Source organism: Vicugna pacos, chromosome 7, assembly GCF_048564905.1.
Source record: "Vicugna pacos chromosome 7, VicPac4, whole genome shotgun sequence".
In the NCBI taxonomy this organism is placed as follows: domain Eukaryota; kingdom Metazoa; phylum Chordata; class Mammalia; order Artiodactyla; family Camelidae; genus Vicugna; species Vicugna pacos.
The window spans coordinates 60,819,636-60,838,319 of NC_132993.1; the positions used below are offsets into that span (position 1 = coordinate 60,819,636).

The 18,684-nt window shown below is 35.5% G+C and overlaps 1 protein-coding gene across 5 annotated transcripts in view; it reads right to left on the minus strand.

The window, feature by feature from the left end:
- The window catches only part of PPP1R9A (protein phosphatase 1 regulatory subunit 9A), a 259,617-nt gene that overhangs the window by 121,607 nt on the left and 119,326 nt on the right, over positions 1-18,684 (minus strand). The gene's annotated exons all lie outside the window — the stretch shown is intronic.

Consider the following 18,684-nt stretch of genomic DNA (forward strand, 5'->3'; position numbering starts at 1 on the left):
TCAGAAAAGACAGCTTTCTTAATTAAAAAAAAAATCTTCTAAGTTTACAAAACTACATGAGTTAAAAATTTTATATGATGAATTTCTTCAAAACAACTATTTTGTCATAAAATCAATTGAGATGTTAAGAAAAGGAAAACTGAGTCAGAAGAAAAATAACATTAATTTTAAAAATGTATGAGTCATTCTACCACTTTAATAATCTGGGAGACAAAAGTAGCAACAGAATACATTATTTGGATAGCAATATTCATCACTTTTTATAGAATCAGAGTATACCTTATTGGCTGCAATGAAACTAAAGTAAAGCACCTTGAAGCTACCTAAGCAAATACCCACACTGAAGCCGTTTCATGCTATGAAGTATACAAGCCCTGATGTTGTAGTGTGTTGGTACCATAATTATACCTCAAACACAGAACCACTGACACTGATTTCTATTCTATACTGTACTGGGCTGTGTTACCCTCTCATTTGTCATTGTTCATTTTATTTGGATGTAATTAAATTCTCACTGGACATAAATTAAATTCTCACTGAACCTTTCTATGAAACAACTATCAAAATATTGCTCAAGAGCCGCAGAAAGAATAGTATATTGCTAGCCCTTTCTTTCTGACATAAATCATTCAAAAGACTGCTAAATGTGGTTTTTAGATATAGCTGTAAGAAATTTAATTGTCCTTATTTCTGCTGAAATGTTTATTTTATTTGAAAAGTAACTGGAAATAGGTATACAGTCCCTCACTTAATACACTGAAGAATACTTAAAAGAAATGTAATATTCATCAAGCCAAATTAATTTGCATAATAAAACTGACATTTCAATTAAATTCAGTGATTCTAAAGTATCTAAACTGTGCCTGACAAAACTTTGTCATGTCCTCCAAAATCTTAAAATCTATGAGTGAGCAGTTTAAAAAAAAACACACACATAAAAAGGGATTAAAAATAGAAAGCGGAACAGAAGGTCAGAGATGAAAGAAATCAACTCTATTGCCTCCAAAGCTGGCTTTGCTAGTCCAGATGTGCTTTACATTCATATTATTGGAAAACTGGCAACTCTTACATGCTATAAATGGCAACTATAAACCAGAAATATATATTGCATATATAGAAGCAGATGTAGTGTGGTTCCCAGTGGTACATATTTCTCAAAATTGTGTCATTTTTAGATTTTGTACCAGAATAGGTAACTGTTTTTCTTCCTGGCTCTCAACATGTTTTCATAGCCTTGTGCCATTCACTGGTCTCTACCACATTTCTCCAACACAATAAGCATTTCTGTTTCAAAATACACATTTCTAAGGGGTACATTTCAAAGGGCTTTGTACCTTTTTAATTAACCTTTTCATAAAATATGCTTCCTATGCCTCTTCCATAGAAACTTCTAATATATTTCTTAAATCTTTAGGCTTATGGTATTCTCTTGGACAGTCCTTTTGATATGGGACAATGTATAACAGGCTGGAGAGGACCTTCCTAAAAAGCCACAGATCCTAGACATTCTGAAGAAAATGAATAAATGATTTGATTAAAAATTAATGCCAAAAACTTCTAGGTCACAATATTTATGATAATGAAATTATAAGAAAAGTTAATTAGGAGAAAATACTGCCAAATATAAGATGAAATATGAATATTTATCATATATAGAAGGGCTTTATCAACTTAAACAATTGCATATATAAAGTAGGGAAAAGGAAACTGAGAATTCAACAAAGAAATACTCATGTTCAATAAAGGAGGTAAAGATGCTCAACTTCATTAAAAATTAAGCAAATGTAAATTACAACAAGGAAATACCATACATTCACCAGTAAGAAAAAAACTGCAACACCCAATGTTTGTGAAGATACAGGAAAAGGAATACTCTTGGAAAAGGAGGAAAAAAGTCATAATTTGAGAATAGCTATCAAGATTTTAAATGTAAATGCCTTTCATCCAATAATGCTATATCTAAGTATTTACAGAGACACTTGCAAGTGTGTACAAAGATACATGTGCAAAGAAGTTCATTACAGACTACCTGTAATAGACCAAGATGGGAAATTACCTAAATGTTCAATAATACAGAAAATGTCTTACTGAATTATGATATATTCAAACATGTAATTTCATGTGATGATTAAAAAGATCTCTCTGCTGACATGAAAGGCTCTGAAATATATATATTACTAAACCAAAAAAGCACATTGCAGATCTATATCCATATGTATCTATTGATCTATCGGGTCTCTATTTACACACATATAGGTATAAATACATTCTCAATTGGTATGATCCCAATATTAGTTTAAGATCTCCTAAATTCTCTAGCTATGTAGCTCTTGCCAAATTATAAAACCACTCTAGGCTTAAGTTTCATTATTTACAAAATGGCTATGATAATAATAATGCCTACCATATAAGGTTGCTTTGAGAATGAAATGAAATAATCTATATAATCATGCTGGGTTCAATGTGGAGGGAGGGAAAGCTTTCCCAGGGTAATATGAGAAGTAACAATATTTCCCCAGATACCTACACATATCTCATACTCCCATTTTTTGAATACGTCATCTACTATGATGCTTAATGCCCTTGGAACAAAAATCTACAAGACTAATTAGGTATGATACTGTAGACTGGCCTGCCAAAATCCCTTCCTGTGTCCAGAGCAATGCACTATCATTACACAATGGCTCATCACCTGCCAGGCTTTGTTTTGCCTTGACCAGGAAGAACCTCAGAGATGAAAGGAAAATTGACCTACATAAAGGCCTCTTCATTTGCCAACATGGTCATGATTCTTTCAATATTCTTAAAATAGTTGTTCTATTTTTATTCATATTACCATAATTGCTTTGCAAATATAAGGATAGTTAATTAATCAAATAACAATCAGAGTCCCTTCATGGATACTACTATAATGCAAAAATGCAAAAACTAAAGGCCAACAGCATCCTGGGTCGTAATATTCAACACCATTCAAGATGTCTATATATATATATATGCATGTTCAGTCACCTTCACCTTGTTCCTGTGTTATTTCACTGAGAAAAGCAAACAAAAGGATGTTTAAATTTAAGACTTCTTGTTTCAGAGCCAACAAGCGATATTCTATTCCATGATCAAAGGAAACAAAACAAGACCTTATCCCTTGCTTTGCAGCAGAAGCAGGCTTTTAGGGGGCAACAAGTTTACAGATACAGTTAGCAATGACATTTCTGACCCAGCAACCCAAGGCTATGAAAAACAAATAAAGTTAAAATTAGCTTATTGTAAGATTTCAACTAGAATCATTCTTTTTCACATTCCTAGTAGTTTGAGCTAAAGCACTTTTACAAAACATCAGCAACACGTTTTTCAACAATAAGAAAAAACAAACAAACAAAAACAACACCCTATTTCCTTTACTTCCTTATGACACATTTTCTTTAATCAATGCAGGTCAAAATGAATTCAGGATTTTCTGTAAATATTGACTGGAAGGAATCTCCCACAAGTCTTCCATAAGGTCTCAGTTCTGCCTGTCATCTGGGTTCTGCTTCATCTCCTGACACATCAAAGATGGAAAATGTTCCAGGTTCTAGCAAGCTGTGTTTCAGATGATGACTTGGCACAGCGTGCTCCTGGAGATTATCCAGCATTCACAGGCTTCCACAATTGGGCCCCACTTATCTCAAGCTTCCTTGGCAGAACTTTAACTCACCTTCACATGATTTTAGTGGCTTGGTTAAAGAGACTCTAAACTGAAACTAAGAAAGTATGGAGAAGACAGTTCATATCATAAAGTTTTAAAAACAAATTTTGTGATAAACCATCTTCAGAAAGGAGGATCCTGACAGCCTTAGAATGATGCATACAACCTCAGTTTCCTTTTCTTCCTCCGCTGATTTATAATAGGAAGAATTACAGTTTCTTGATTGCTTAGGGTGTGTCAGGGAGTATGTTAGGTTCTTATTGCAAACTGACATAAGCCAAACTGGAGTTCATAATCATCAGGCATTCGGAGGTAAGAGTTGGCAGTCTCCAGAGATTCTAAATAGGCCTTCTCCTGCATATAAAAACATTGATGAGCAGGAAAGTGAAAAGACAGACCTACAGCTCTATCTTGCAAGCTTGGTAAAGTCCCAGATTTCTGTCCCTTAGTTCCTCTGAGAAGTAACCTGTGTGAAGGTATACTAAAAGCAGTTGTGACAATATTCTACTGTAGGATGTGTCTAACCACCTAACTGGATCCCTCAACAGAATCCTACAGTTTAGAAAACAGGACCAAATGAGTACCAGAATTAAGTGCTACTCCAAAAACTAAGCTTGCTTGACTCGAAGTCCATTAACATAAAATATTTCTGAAACCAATCCACACATTTTCAACATCACTCATTTCACCAATTATTTGTAACATTTCTAACGTTAATAAACCTTCCTATGCAGATTTAAAGTACATATCTCTGGAGTAGGGACTTCTAATTAAGGTCCTTCAAATACTAATCCTAGAGTGATAAGTCATGATTGTTGTACCTGGAATGCTAACTAAAGGCTCCTAAAACAAAGTTATACCCATAAATATTATGATGTGTATGCTGAAATAATTGGAAGTAAATTACAGACAACATAAAACTTTACACAAGTGATTTTTCACTCTTGTACTAACAGATCCGGTAAGTAAGGCAGAAAAGAGTGAGGAGAGTACCCTCTTTTCATATTTTAATATGAGGAATTTTGAAGCACAGAGAACAATATACATGGTATATATGAGAATAACTAATAAAGACGAAGTTATAAGGACAAAAGGTGTATTTCACTAATTGTAAGTCTGGTGTTTTCATGGATAACTAAAGAACAGGAAGTGAAAAAAAATACTCTACATAATGGGAGGTGGAGAGCAGACTAGTCAAAAGGCAACACAAAGAGGCCTATGTTTGTCAGGGTTCTCCAGGGAAACAGAACCAATGAGGTGTGTGTGCGTGCATGTGTGTGTGAATAAAATATAAAACATATCCTGTATTTGTATTTATATTAAACTAGATTTATTTTAAGGAATTGGCTCATGAGATTAGAGAGGCTGACAAGTCCAAAATCTGCAGGGTGACAGGCTGGAGACCCCAGGAAAAGCTGATGTTGCAGTTCAAGCATAAGGGATTCTCTCTGTTTTGGGGGAGGTCAGTCTTTTACTACAAAGGCCTTCTTCACCTGTTGGATGAGTCCCACCCATATTACAGAGGCCAGTTTGTTTTACTCAAAGTCTGCCAATTTAAATGTTAATCTCATTCAAATACACCCTCATGGAAACATCTAAAATAATATGTGACCAAATATCTGGCCATCATGGCCCAGCCAAACTGATACATGAACTTAACTACCACAAAGCCCTTAAAATAGAATATTCTCTGGCTCCAAAAACTAGTGTTTTGACATCTAACGAAGATAATCATATCTAGAGAGTGTTTTTCTTGTATCACTGGAGTGTTATAAATTTTCATGTCCCCAGACATATACATAGGATGTATATAAAACCCATGATAAAATCAAACATATTTTTGTGTTGTCAGTGGCACCAACCACTTCATACTTGCAGCTAATCAACAACCAAATATGGAGGATGAAAAAGCTCTTCAAATTTAGAATAGCTATGGTTGACTCTGTGGAAAGATAATTAAATATAAGAAAACTTTTTATGGAAGAATAATTCAAAGTAAGTGGAGTTTCATTAAGGTCGCATAAACAGAAATTATCAATGAAATAAAAAGATTAGAAGGTCCTGTATCTCTTCATTTTGACAAAATAGAACTCAATTATAAGTAGTATAATTATCTGCAAGTATATATTGTTAAAGCACCTGAAAACTTTTAAAAGTAAGTTTAATATCTCCTTGCAAAAGCAGTTTATGCCATTAAAGTAATCAGGAAGAAATCTCATCATAAATAAAATACAAACAGCTCATTCTAAACTTGGACAAATTCTAAGACAGTGAAGTCTAAATTAGTGAGTTTTTCCAGGAGACAGTTTAACAGAAAACTGGCCAATTCTACTGATGTTCATGTTTTTCATAGTATTTCTCAAATTATAATAAACAATTCAACACATCCATGAGAAATCAGCAATGTTCTCTTTCAGCTCAGCCAGACTTTTAGGTTAAATCGGAGACATATGCTTTACAAACTGACAACTGGTGGCCAGCATGAAATAAATTGGTGGCCTTGGTCCAGTTCCCACTGGACAGATGTCTTCATCACAGAAAAACTTAACTAATTAGCACTAACTGACACCATTTGTGTGGGGGGGTAATCGCCTTAGAGAAATAACTGACTTCCCATTTACAGAAGTTAATACTCTTGCATAGATCCAACAGGATGAGTTAGTAAGTCAGAGTCTGTTCTAGCATTTGTCTTGGCAGTTGGGATTCGCTCCTTCTCACTACCAGTGCCAGCACTGTGTTTCTAACAGCCCATGGAGGGAGATCATTCTAAATTGTCTAAATAGGAAAATGGAGGGGAGTTCTACGGCATGTGTGGGGAGTGAAGTTAAAGAAAAGAAAGGGGACCACTGGCCACGCCAAACAGGGTTTGAGGCTGGAGAGAGAAAGGCTTTCCTAGGGTAAAGAAGTTCTTCATGTACAGTTTACACTCCCTGTGCAAAGCCTCCAATGGAGATCATATCTCTGATGGGAGGCTTAAGGGTTATCACGAGAACTCAACACTAATGAGGTCTTAGAAACCTTGAGAGGAGTACGCCCCAGGTTTTATCTGGAAACAAAGTAAAAGGGAACTTGACTGATTGTTCAAGGATACCATGAGAAGTAACAGTGCAGGTTAAAAGCAGAAGGCCTCCTAACACAAGGAACTCTGTAATCCTCTCAAAAGTTGTGCGTTTACCCAGGGTGATGAAAGAAAATGTGAAAACATGGATGAGGCAAAATTACCAGCCAAACAAGTGGGAAAGGATCTCAAGAAGGTTAACTTTAATACAGCAGAAGAAAGGAATGAGATGTAAAGCATCCCAGTGCTGGGTGAACTAAAATTGATTCCTACTCCTTAGATAATAGAATGGCCTGAAAACCAGACTCCTTACACCAACTGTCACAGGTTTTTGATGTGTCAGCTTGACGAGGCTACAGTTTCCAGTTATTTAATCAAACACTAATCTAGGTGTCACTATAAGGTATATTGTAGATGTGATTAAAGTCCAAAATCAGTTGACTTTAAGTAAGGGAGATTACCCAAGATAATCGGGCTGAGCCTCATTCAGTCAGTTGAAGGGTCTTATGAGCAGAGCTGAGGCTCCCTAGAGGAAGAAGAAATTCTGCCTTTGGACAGTAGCTTTAGCCTATTCCAGAGTTCCACCCTCCCTCCCATCTTGATGCCCTGCCCTACAGATTTCAAACTTGCATGCCCAGTCCCTGTATTTGCATAAGCCAATTCCTTGCAATAGATCTCTTAATATATGTCTCCTACTGGTTCAGTTTCTCTGGTTGAACTCTGACTGATAACACCAACACTCCAAGTTTTCATCACAGGGCAAACTGCAGTTATTTAGAGCAGTGGTTTCTAAAGTGCTGACTGTGACCTATAGGGGTTGTAAAATCAATCTAATGGGTCATGAATAGCATTGAGAAAGTTAAATAGAAAAGAATAGAAAACATCAGTGTTCATTACAATCAGTAAGAGTATACATTTACTTTAAAACTTTCAGTTTTATTGAAACACACACACATGCATGTACCATGTCTTGATGTAAAATGGTTGATTTAGAGACTAAAAAACAGGATACTTCAGCAATAGATCTTTTTAAAAAATCTAATCCACAGAGAATTTCCATTTAATTTACATTCTATTCTAAAAATCAAAACTGGCAATACAAGCTTCTCTAACTACTGAGTCCATGAATGACGACAGTAGATGCAGAAAAAATTACCCTTCACTCTTCCTCTCCTTCTTGAGCCACTGATTCTTATTTCATTTTTTTTAGTGAGCACCAGCTCAGTGGTTGGCACTGTGGTCAGTCATCTCACACCTGTGACCCTAACCAGCATAAGAACTGGAACGGAGATGAGGACGATGCTCCAGGAGCATACAGTGGAGATATCTAAGTCTGCCTGAGAAAGAGGGGAGAAACAGTGTGAGCAACAAAGGATTTCCAGAGAGATCTTAAAAGCACAGACTTCAGCCAGCTGTGGTTACCATCAGCAAATAATAAGTGGGGGAGGGAAGGCATGTGGAAGGCACGCTGGGAAAAAGAACAGCAGTGCAAGGAAGGAATGAGAGAGAAGAACAGAATTATGGACCAAGAAGTAATGTGATATGGCTGAAGCTGGAGTAGTGAATGAATGCTAAGAGGTGGGATAAAAGCATGTGGGGACAGCTTTGTGACATATGGTCTATTGTGTGAATAAAATTCATTATGCTCTAAACTTGAAAGAGAATGGGAGTTTATGAAGAGAATCAGAGGGGACCAAAACTGGAAGGAGAGATGAGCTAGAAGTCCTAGGAATCCTCTACCTTCACCCCTTTGAGAGGACTTAGAGGGAGCCTCGGCCTGCAATGTACTAAAAGACATTCCCCAAAGTGCCCCTGGTGGAGCGGCCAGTTGTGCACATGACAGCAGAAGGCACTGCCCTTGCACAGGGGCTGGGAAGCAACAAGAGCAGAGGCATCATCAGTCTCAGAAGGAACGTTGAGTAAACCAAGGCACTGAGAGCTGGAGCTCCTTTTCCAAGGTCAGCCAGGACAACAGAGGCAGGCGAATGACAACAGAAATAAGACCTACCTCTGCTAAATTTCTGGGGTGAAATTATGTGGAAATCATGCAAAGTAAAGGCCTGTCTGAAGTCCTAAACTTCAGGAGTGTGCTGGTCTCTAGATGAGAGAACCTATACTTGAGGTTTACCCCCTCTTACCAGAGGTCAAATAATAAAAGCAAAGGTTGCATAATTCTTTAAAAATCTCCAACAGGTTCAAATGCTAATAGAGCTAAAAAATTGTTTTACCAAGCATTTTTAGCACCAACTGAGACCTACATAATCAACTGAAAATTTTAATTTCTGTAAAGGTCATGAGTAGAATACGCTTAATTTTTAACTATGCAAGCTGAGGCCAGACATCATATAGTGGAAAAAAAACAGAAAAACAAGACTGAAACACAAATAAGTAATTGTTAGAGAATGCATATATATATATATATGAGGACACTGATGCTATGGTACAAGGCTGAGCTTGTACACCTCAGTTTGGATGCAACAGAAACTTTACTACAGTCTGCACAGCTGTGATCCAATGTTTAAATTAATCATGCTACCCCACAAAGTAGAAAAGACTCTGTTTTCTTACAAACAAATTGTCCCTTCCATTTAGACTTCTCCAAGAACTACAGTCAAATGTAATTGACCGATTCTGGATCATCACTGAAAATGTCAACATACGCAACATCTACAAATGGTATCTGTCCCATTCTTCCCTTATTTATAGGCAAAACTAAAGGGCAGGCGTGCTTTACAGGAAACAAGATAATGGGCTATTTTTGTCAAAACATGTGGAGGACAGTGCTATCACATTAATTCTTCGTGTATTTGACGTGAACACTGACATTACTTCCATTATCATAGGATTAATGGTCAATCGGGGGATCACTGACCCTTGAATCACACTAACTTTGACCTCATATATATTGTAATAGAAATGATGACTTTGTAAATACTATGTTAACCATGATGCTTCTTAAGCATTGCCTCCACAACCTCCACAACTGTCCATACAAAAGAAATGCCAGCAAAGCTAAGCAGTAATTTGTTAAAAATAGGTGACTGCTCTGCAAAGGGAAAAGGATGCAGTAACTACTGCTGCCTGGGTCCTTGATGCTACTTGGTCCTTGGTCCCACACTTCTGGACCAGTTTAATGCCTTCACAACACCTCAAATTCAAAGGGCCTCAAAGCAAAACTGTAGTGTCTCCTGTCCTTTACAGTGGAATTGGGAGATGGGCTTGGGGTGGGGAACAGAAACAGAGAATGAATCCATGAGTGATTTTATATTTCTTCTGCATACCTTTTCTGTGGTTTCCAATTCTGTATAATGACCAAATATTACTTTCTGGGGGCGGGGGGTAGAGTACGGAAGGCATGCTTAAAAGTCTCCTAGGGTTTTCCACTCCCTCAGGAATAAAGTTCACATATTTTAGGACAGCAGAATTTTCTAAGATCTGACTCCGGCCTACCCTGCCAGCCTTCACCTAGCACTACTTCCTTTCACTCACCTTATGGTACAAAAAATGCTACTACTTTGTTACATGTCTGCAAAACTCTTTTTCACCTTTTCTGGGGTCTCTCCTTTAGAATTTACCACATACTATATATTGTTTATTGTATATGTGTATGATCACATTTTCTAACCAAATAGAGTAAGTAGTCTTATTCCTCTTTCTACCATTTACTAGTTTTGTTTCTATTTTTCACATTTATTAAGGTACAGTTAACGAATAGAAACTATATCTTTTTAACAACATGATGATTTGATGAAAGTGTATCTTGTGAAATATTTACCACAATCAATACCATCTACTGTTAGCAGTACAATGTCCTAAAAGCAATGGGTCTTTTGTAATCGTCAGTGATCTCTATATGGACAGTATCGTAAGTCAGGCCTGCTTCTGAACAAGTGAAAAGTGATCTTCATAAGCAAGAGGGAGCCCCAATTATAAAAAGCTTTAAAATAAAACTTACAACTTCAAAACAAAGAACTCTTCATATATGCAGAGTTTGGGATTATTTTAGTGGCCATTCATTAGCCAAAAAAACCTGCAATAAAATTCAGTTAGCATAATCATTTGCAAGGCTGTATTCTAGAAGAGATGACTTAATAACATAGTCTTAGTGATTATTTATGTCAGAGATCAAGTATTACCAAAAATGAATATTTATTATTAAAGTTAATTTTATATCCTACTGAGGATAATACCAAAAAAGACCACTGCCCTCCTATTTTAAACGCCAGTTAGCTCCTGGTAAGAAATTTTATAATGTTCCCCTTTTGATCAGATTAGTGTGATTAACAAGAGAAGTCAGTTTGGTAGAACCGACTGCTTTTTAAATGTATTTTGAAATGCTAATTTAAAAGTGTATTGGTAGGAATAGGTCAATCAAGGGTAAAAAAATGTTATTGGTTATGAAAGTGTAACATTTGAGAGATATAATATCTAATATCAGGTTCTCTGGTTGAAATGAGAGACTGGCAAGAAGAATATAAAAATATTTATTTCATTTGTGGTTAGACAGTGGATTTAAATACATAAAAATATTAAAGGTGGCTGGCTCCTTTGGTAGCCTTGAGTGTAATATCTGTCCATAAGTGGTAAAAGGTCAGTTAAGGTCCTAATGTCTCATAACTGTGCAGACTCGCTGATTAAAATCCAGCAGTCACTCTTACAGTTTTGTGTTCTGGTCATGATGGTCTATCACGAGAAACTACATTTGCTGATGCCTATTCCCTCTCAAGCCAGAAAGACCCAAAAATAGAGTGTGTAAGAGCTCAAGTCTACCAAAACCTGTTCCCATGTTGTCTCCACCTGCCATACCAATGTCGAGAGGGTAAATGTGTGTGTCATGTGCCTAAATTTCATGTATTCAAACATTTGTCTCTTACGAATCAACTGACTTCACTGAAGGCTTAGAAGAAAAGTTTAATACAAAGGAGAATGTACCTCATCCTTAGACTTTGGAAGAAACAAAAAACACTGTTTCAAAGTATAGAACTCAATTTCTTGAGTATTCTGAAGTCTCATCAGGACAATGTCCTCCAACATTGCAATCACTTATTTCTCCAGAACTCCTTGACCCTCTATCAATCACTTAGTGTTTATATCCCGCCTTTTATTTGTTAATAATATTTTACATATTTAAATTTTATCACTATCTGGCATCTTCAACACAAAAGTCTTATTCTCTATTACATCTCCTTCACTTGGCATTGTGCTTGACACAGGGTGCCTACTCAACAGATGTTTGCTGATGGAAGTGCCTTATAAGGGAGCCTGTCTGACAAATGCATTTCATTTGGAAATTTTGTAACTAAACTCCTTGAACAGGTTCTCCATTCATTCATTCAGTTGTTCAAGCTTTCCAGATAAGCTGGCAACATGAGCAAAGAGCCTTCCTCACTCTTCTGCTCTACCCTGCTGGCTTCCACTACAAGCTCTGGCATTTAAGGCACTGACACTCTGGCAGCAGCTACAGGCAGCATAATAATACAACACAGGGAACCAGTCCTTCACAAAAATAGTATTAGACACAGGACAGAAAAAGTTGGTCCTCTGGTGGTTGGGCCTGTTCCACTGCTGGCTCTTTCCACTTCTTCCTCAATATACATAATGTAAATGTCTGCCTATCAGCCACATTACAAGAAATGAAAAGAAAATTTTAACAGTGACCATTTGGTGGACCATGAGGAGAAGTGACCCACTGTGTTTACAGGTAAACAGAAGACTCGGATGGACTTCTCCTTTAAATGCACTCAAAAATATCTAAACAGAGAAATGACAGGTAAGTGATAATGGGGAAATGAGAAAGAGTAAGATAATTGTAGCTATCACTGAGTGACTCTTCTGAGGTAAGTGATCATCTGAATCCCATAATGGTCCTATTTCGCAGATCAGTGAACTTCAGGTTCAGAGATGACAGGTAGTTTACCCAAAGACACATGAAAAATATATGTGACAACTGAAACCTAAGCCCAGGTCTGGCTGAATTAAAAGTACATGCCCCTTCCCTCATGCCATACAGCTTTAGTAGAGGAAGCATGATTAAAAACACAAAAATATAAAATAAGCACCCCTACGTAGAATAAACAACACATACACTCTACAACTGCAAAGGTCCGATAAATACACAGAAAAAAATCAAACTTACTAGGAACTAAAGAAATGAAAATTATGAAAGTCCTTTTTTTATCTACAAATATTTAAAAGCAGGCAATGGGACAAACTGTCACTCTAATACACTATGGCTAAAGTAAACTGGTATAAGTTTCTAGAGGGCAATATGTTAAAAACCTTGAAAACTTTAGTATCAACTGACCTAAAAGATTCTAAGGATTTAATCTAATAAAATCATAGATTATATTTATCCAGGAATGTATGTACAATGACATTAATCACAGTATTATTTACAAAAGTAGAAAAAAATCAAAGCAATTTAAAATCAAAAAAGGAAGAATGAATAAATAATGACATATCCAAAAGGTGGAATACACGGATTCTTACAGATAAACCATAATCAACATGTTCTATTAAGTTTATTTAATCACACAAAAGTGTTCAAATATATGGTATGTGAAAAGGTTATAAAATCACATATGTATATAAACACAGAAATATACATACACAGAATATAAATGATCCCAATTATGTATATACATATAGACATAATAATTATAGAGGGTACTATAATTATGAATGACTTTTATTTTCCTTAAATTTTTTTAGCTTTTAAAAAAATGTAGTTAGCAAATAAATGAAAAATAATAAATGCCATTTAAAAAATACTCATTACCAACTCTTTAATGATTAACAAGCCTAAGTGTTTCCACATACTGCAGAAGCAAGTTTATCTGGTTTTATATTAATTTAAAATATATTTTCATAGCACTTCCAGCATTAATTTATATAGTGATAACTGATGTTTGTGATGATGAGACTGAGGAACAAAAAGACCACCTGGTTTGTAAATTTTAAATGCAAAATAGAATCATGTTCAGATTTTTACAATAATATATAATAAGCATGTATGTGCTGAGCAGTTAGAAACTATGCTTTACAGTTAAGGTATCACTGACTAAAAGAAACATTTGAAAGTTTTGACCTTCAATACTAAAACACTACAGAAGCCTTGATCCTCAATAACAAAGATATAGATTCTACTTCTTATGCAAGAGAGCTTAGTTACTGGAACACTCTGGTTTTAGTTCTGAGAACATGTTATAGGAAAAGTCGGCTGTACATTCTCTCCTTTCAGACATCTGGCTGAGGGTCTGCTCAGTGGAAAATTACTGCTCATGCTGAGAAAAAACTAAATACTATGCTTTGGTTGAAGTTTTCTGGGCTGTTTGTGTGTTTATGTGGAATGATTTTTTTTCATCATGTGAAAAACAGAAGAACTGGTCCCCTGAGTTACACCTCTAGATAAGTATGGCATACTAATCAGTCTGAATAATGTAACTTTATTTAAAACTCAGTAAAATTATGTTAGTTTAATTCAGAAAAAAAATTAGCTTCTAAAGTATACAACTTCTAAAAGTTTAATTCAGAAAAAAAATTAGCTTCTAAAGTATACAGAATTTTACAACCAGATGGAATCTTGGCATTTGTGCAAATGGGGATACAAATAAACACCACACAGGATGCTCCCCCTTATTCTCTGGAGAACTAACAAGGTGAATAATGCTGGCGAAGTTCAGCCGTCTCCCAGCACCTTGAAGGCAATCAGTGCTCGCTGATCAAGTTTGGGGAAGGACAAAAGAAACATTTGCCCTATCTGATCTACTCTCTTACTTTAGTTTCAGGGGAAGCAATCCAAGACCACACAGTTAATCAAGCCTGATACTAAAACAGTAATTTCAAGATGTGTTATAGAGTATTCTTGATACTACCTTGTATTCCTTCAGAACAGTTTTCTATAAAAAGCCCAAGGACCAAAATACAAGTCCTTTCATATGAACCAAAATGTGCCCTCCTCAGAAGACGATTCCAATCTGGATGTTGCAGTTATATTTCACATGTAAGTTTTATGCATTAAAAAGCTTTTGAAAAGAATATATGTAAAAATGACAGTAATTGTTTTAAGGTAGCTGGACTGCGAATTTGTTTTACTGTTGTAATTATTTTCATATTTTGGTTTTCTGCACAAAAATTGAAATGAAATTCACTTAATTTTCTTTTGAAACAGCAATACATTAGCATTCCTGCTTATAAATTGATGTCAGTATGCTGACTCAGAAGATATGCCCTTCAGTTGTGTTATCTTAAGAAAGTTGATCTTTTAGGTCCACATTTTCCTCATCTGTAAAAACGAGTGGAATGAAGTAAATGGTCTCCAAGATCACTTTCACCTCTGAAATTCCAAAACTACACTGACAAAAATCTGCTATTTGAAAGTAGAATACTACCATTCCATTAATGGTTTCCAGTCTTAGCAGGGTCACTGATTGGGAGAAATGGAACCACTTTTCCCCTGGCTTTATTTTTCTTGGGAAGGGACATCAAAATGAGGCCCCCTCATTCATTCACACCACTCAGATAAAAATGTTTTACTTATCTGGCTGATCCTTTAGGGATAAAAACAAGGCCTGTGTATCTGCTCTTCTCCTTTGGAAGCAGGAACCTATATTCTGGTCTGCTCCCCAGTGCTGTAATTTTTAGGGCTTTCTCTTGGGTGGAGAGACCTGCTGTTTTCCAGTGCCAGCAGGAACTGGGTGGGTAAGTCTAATTTTGGAGTTCAGAATTCAGGAAGACCGATGTTCCCACAACCTCAGGTACACCTTCATACCCAATCTTTACTATGGGAACTTTGATCTCTACAGCTGTAACTTTGTCAAGTTATCTCACAAGTGGTTTAGTTCTATCAGAGAAGAGGAATAACTGTCCATTAGGTTCCTCAAATCCTAATCCTCAAAAAAATGAAGTTTGGTCATGAACACAGGCAATTACGGGCGTAGCTTATCCTCTTTAATGTTAAGGTTCCCAAATTGCAAAGTGTTTTCTGAGTACTTACAAATTTTAGTAAAACTTCCAAAATTTAAAGTTAGAAAGCATGTAATACAGAATGCCATGGCTCATAAAAGAAAAAAAAAAAGGAGACTCTTATAAGGACATCACCATTTAAGTCTCTTAAGGAAAAATCAGAGAAATAGGTTCAGTATATTCCACCTCCTTAAACGTTTGAGCTTCTTCCTCCCTTCCAGCGACAAAAGCTCTTCTCATTGATAAATTACATTGACAATTACATATCAATTCAACTCTCAGCTACTACTCAGGTAGCACTCTAATTACCCCAATTGTCACTAGAGTACTCTTCTAAAAACTTGAATTTCATCAGGATTCTCCTCTGCTTAAAGAGTCAAAATTTTTTTGTTTGTTTCAAATTTAAAACCTCCAAGGCTTCTTATAAGCCATGAGATAAAAAGTTCCAACAATATAACAGATCTTAAAAGACTTTTAAAATTTTTCACTTCTCATCCTCTCCCTGACGCATTCTTAGTATCGCCAGGAATCTCAAGATCTCAAACTATTTAAAATAGCCAGAATTCCCTTATGATCCTTTTACCTGTCTTACAAACAACCTAACCTGTAAGATTCCATGTAGACATTACTTCATTTATGAACCTCTCTTGACTGACACAGCTGGAGTTAGGAGCATCTTCCACGTAAGTTCTATTTTCTCTATTACAAACTGTTGACTTTGGTTCAGTTCCAGGGTATGTTGGTAGGTGTTGCCTTAAAAAGGATTTCCTGGCTAATACAACTGGGAAAAAATCAAACACTACATGCATGACGAGTATTATCAGAATAAAGCCACAAAGAAGACCTGGGATTACAAAACAATAATAATGACTACAACAACAGCAACAGCAACAACAACAAAACAAAGCCCAGGATTGGCTAAACTTGTTTGAAACTTCTTTATTTTATTTTATTTTTTTGGTAGCACACCTGTAACCATGCTGGAGAATAGTGTTCCAAGGGAAACACAAATATATTAGATCACCTACCCCTTTACCATAAGTATTTCACCATGTTTCTTTCACTTTTCCCATGAAACTATGAGTCATTCAAGCATTATAGTCCATGATCTAGCAAAGAGACTGCCACATTAGAGATTCAATAGTATTGTGAACAAAGGGCATTTATTTTACTTGTAGTTTCAACTAAAATTATAATAAGGAGAATAAAATTTTCTAATGAGCTACAATTAATGAATGTTATATTTAAAGAAGTACAGTATTTATCTTTAAATAAATTATTAGGGCCATACTTGATTAGAGAAAAAGAAATCCAAAACACATCACCAATTTTTCAGTGGGATAAAAGTAACTATACATTCTAACTGGGTCCTATACATTCACATCTAAATTATGTTTACTTCTATGTCTTAAAAAGTCAGGAAATGAGAAGACAAACTCACATTCTCAGCACAACTACAATAAGTGTGTTTAAGTGGCTTTACAGAATGAAAGGACAATAATTTGATCAGCCTTATGCTTTTGGCCCTCTCATATTCTAAACTTTTTTTTTTCTGAAGTGAAATAGCATTTTCCTGAATTTCACTGGCTTCTTTCTGAAGTATTAACTACTTTATAAGTTATGTTCGCTTTCTCTGAACTTGTTATAACATCTACTTGGTTCCCTTGTATCATACGAGTAAATTACATTCTTTAATGCATATTTATTATTAAATCTGTATAAAAGACATGATTTTACATTTTTTCTGAAAATTATCTCAACACAGTAAATAAAAATTTAAAAAATGACAAGGAAGTCAAAGAAGAAGGAAATGGAAGATGTAGGAGAGGGAACATTTTTTTCTCTACTCTCAAGTTCTGTCAATGGGGATGACAAATTAAAGTGACAGAAGACATATTAACAGGAGACAATGCATACACATTTTACTGATGTCTTTAAAATCCTAGGGCCTTCACAGAAAAGAAGTGAAAACCCAGAGAAGTGATTACACCTGGGGGTTTATAAACCGTTTTACCAAAGGGCAATGAATTGTGAGAAGTGACTAAACAAACTAAAAAGGGCTCAGGGCTCCTAGAGGTGGTAAATAGCAGAAAGGTAACTAAGAAATGTAAGGTATAGTTCTCTAGAAAGGTCTGTTATGCAGACTCAGGTCACCTCCAGTGATAAAAATCACTGTCCTCTTCTTGGTACAAGAAAGGAGTTGGGGGAGAGGGCATGTGTACAAAAGGATATTTATTTCACTTTTACAAAGGAAAATTTATGCCCTGCTTTTAGGAAGAAAGGGGGCGGGCAAAGATCTCCTCCTTTATCTGCTGTTTCTCACTTGCCTTCAGTTCAAAATAACCCTTATGCTAAAATGGCATATTTGAGGACAGCATATTCTGATACCCTTCAAAGTATACTAATATCCTCATATCAGTAACAAGTTGGTAATAGATAGTCTATTTGATTAAAAAAGATAGATTGTATAATTTGAATTTTTAAAGACCACTAGTAAGTATAAATAACAAAGGAAGAACTGGAAACAAAAACTATAACAAATTAAGTTGGTAAAATTAAGATCAAACATTTTTGTCATAACCATAATTGCTTACTTAGCACTCAGCTATTTAAATGAATAAGGATTTGAGACTGGATTAAAAGCTAAAAGCCAACTGTATATTTACACAAAAGGTTCATTTAGAATAAACTCACTCAAAAAAGTTGAAAGTAAAATGGCACTTTGGAAAGAATCATCCAGTGAAATGAGACAAGAAAAAGAAATAAAGGGTATAAACATTGGAAAATGGTATAAATATTAGAAGGAAATTTAGAAAGATTATTAGATGGAATTTGCAAGTGATATAACTAAGACAAAAAAATCAACTGGAAAATATTAGCTACATTAGAATTAAGGAGTCAGGTTAAAAACTAATATGTATAAACTGAAAGCTTTCTCATATTATAAACAGTAATGACAGAAAATCTAATGGAAGAA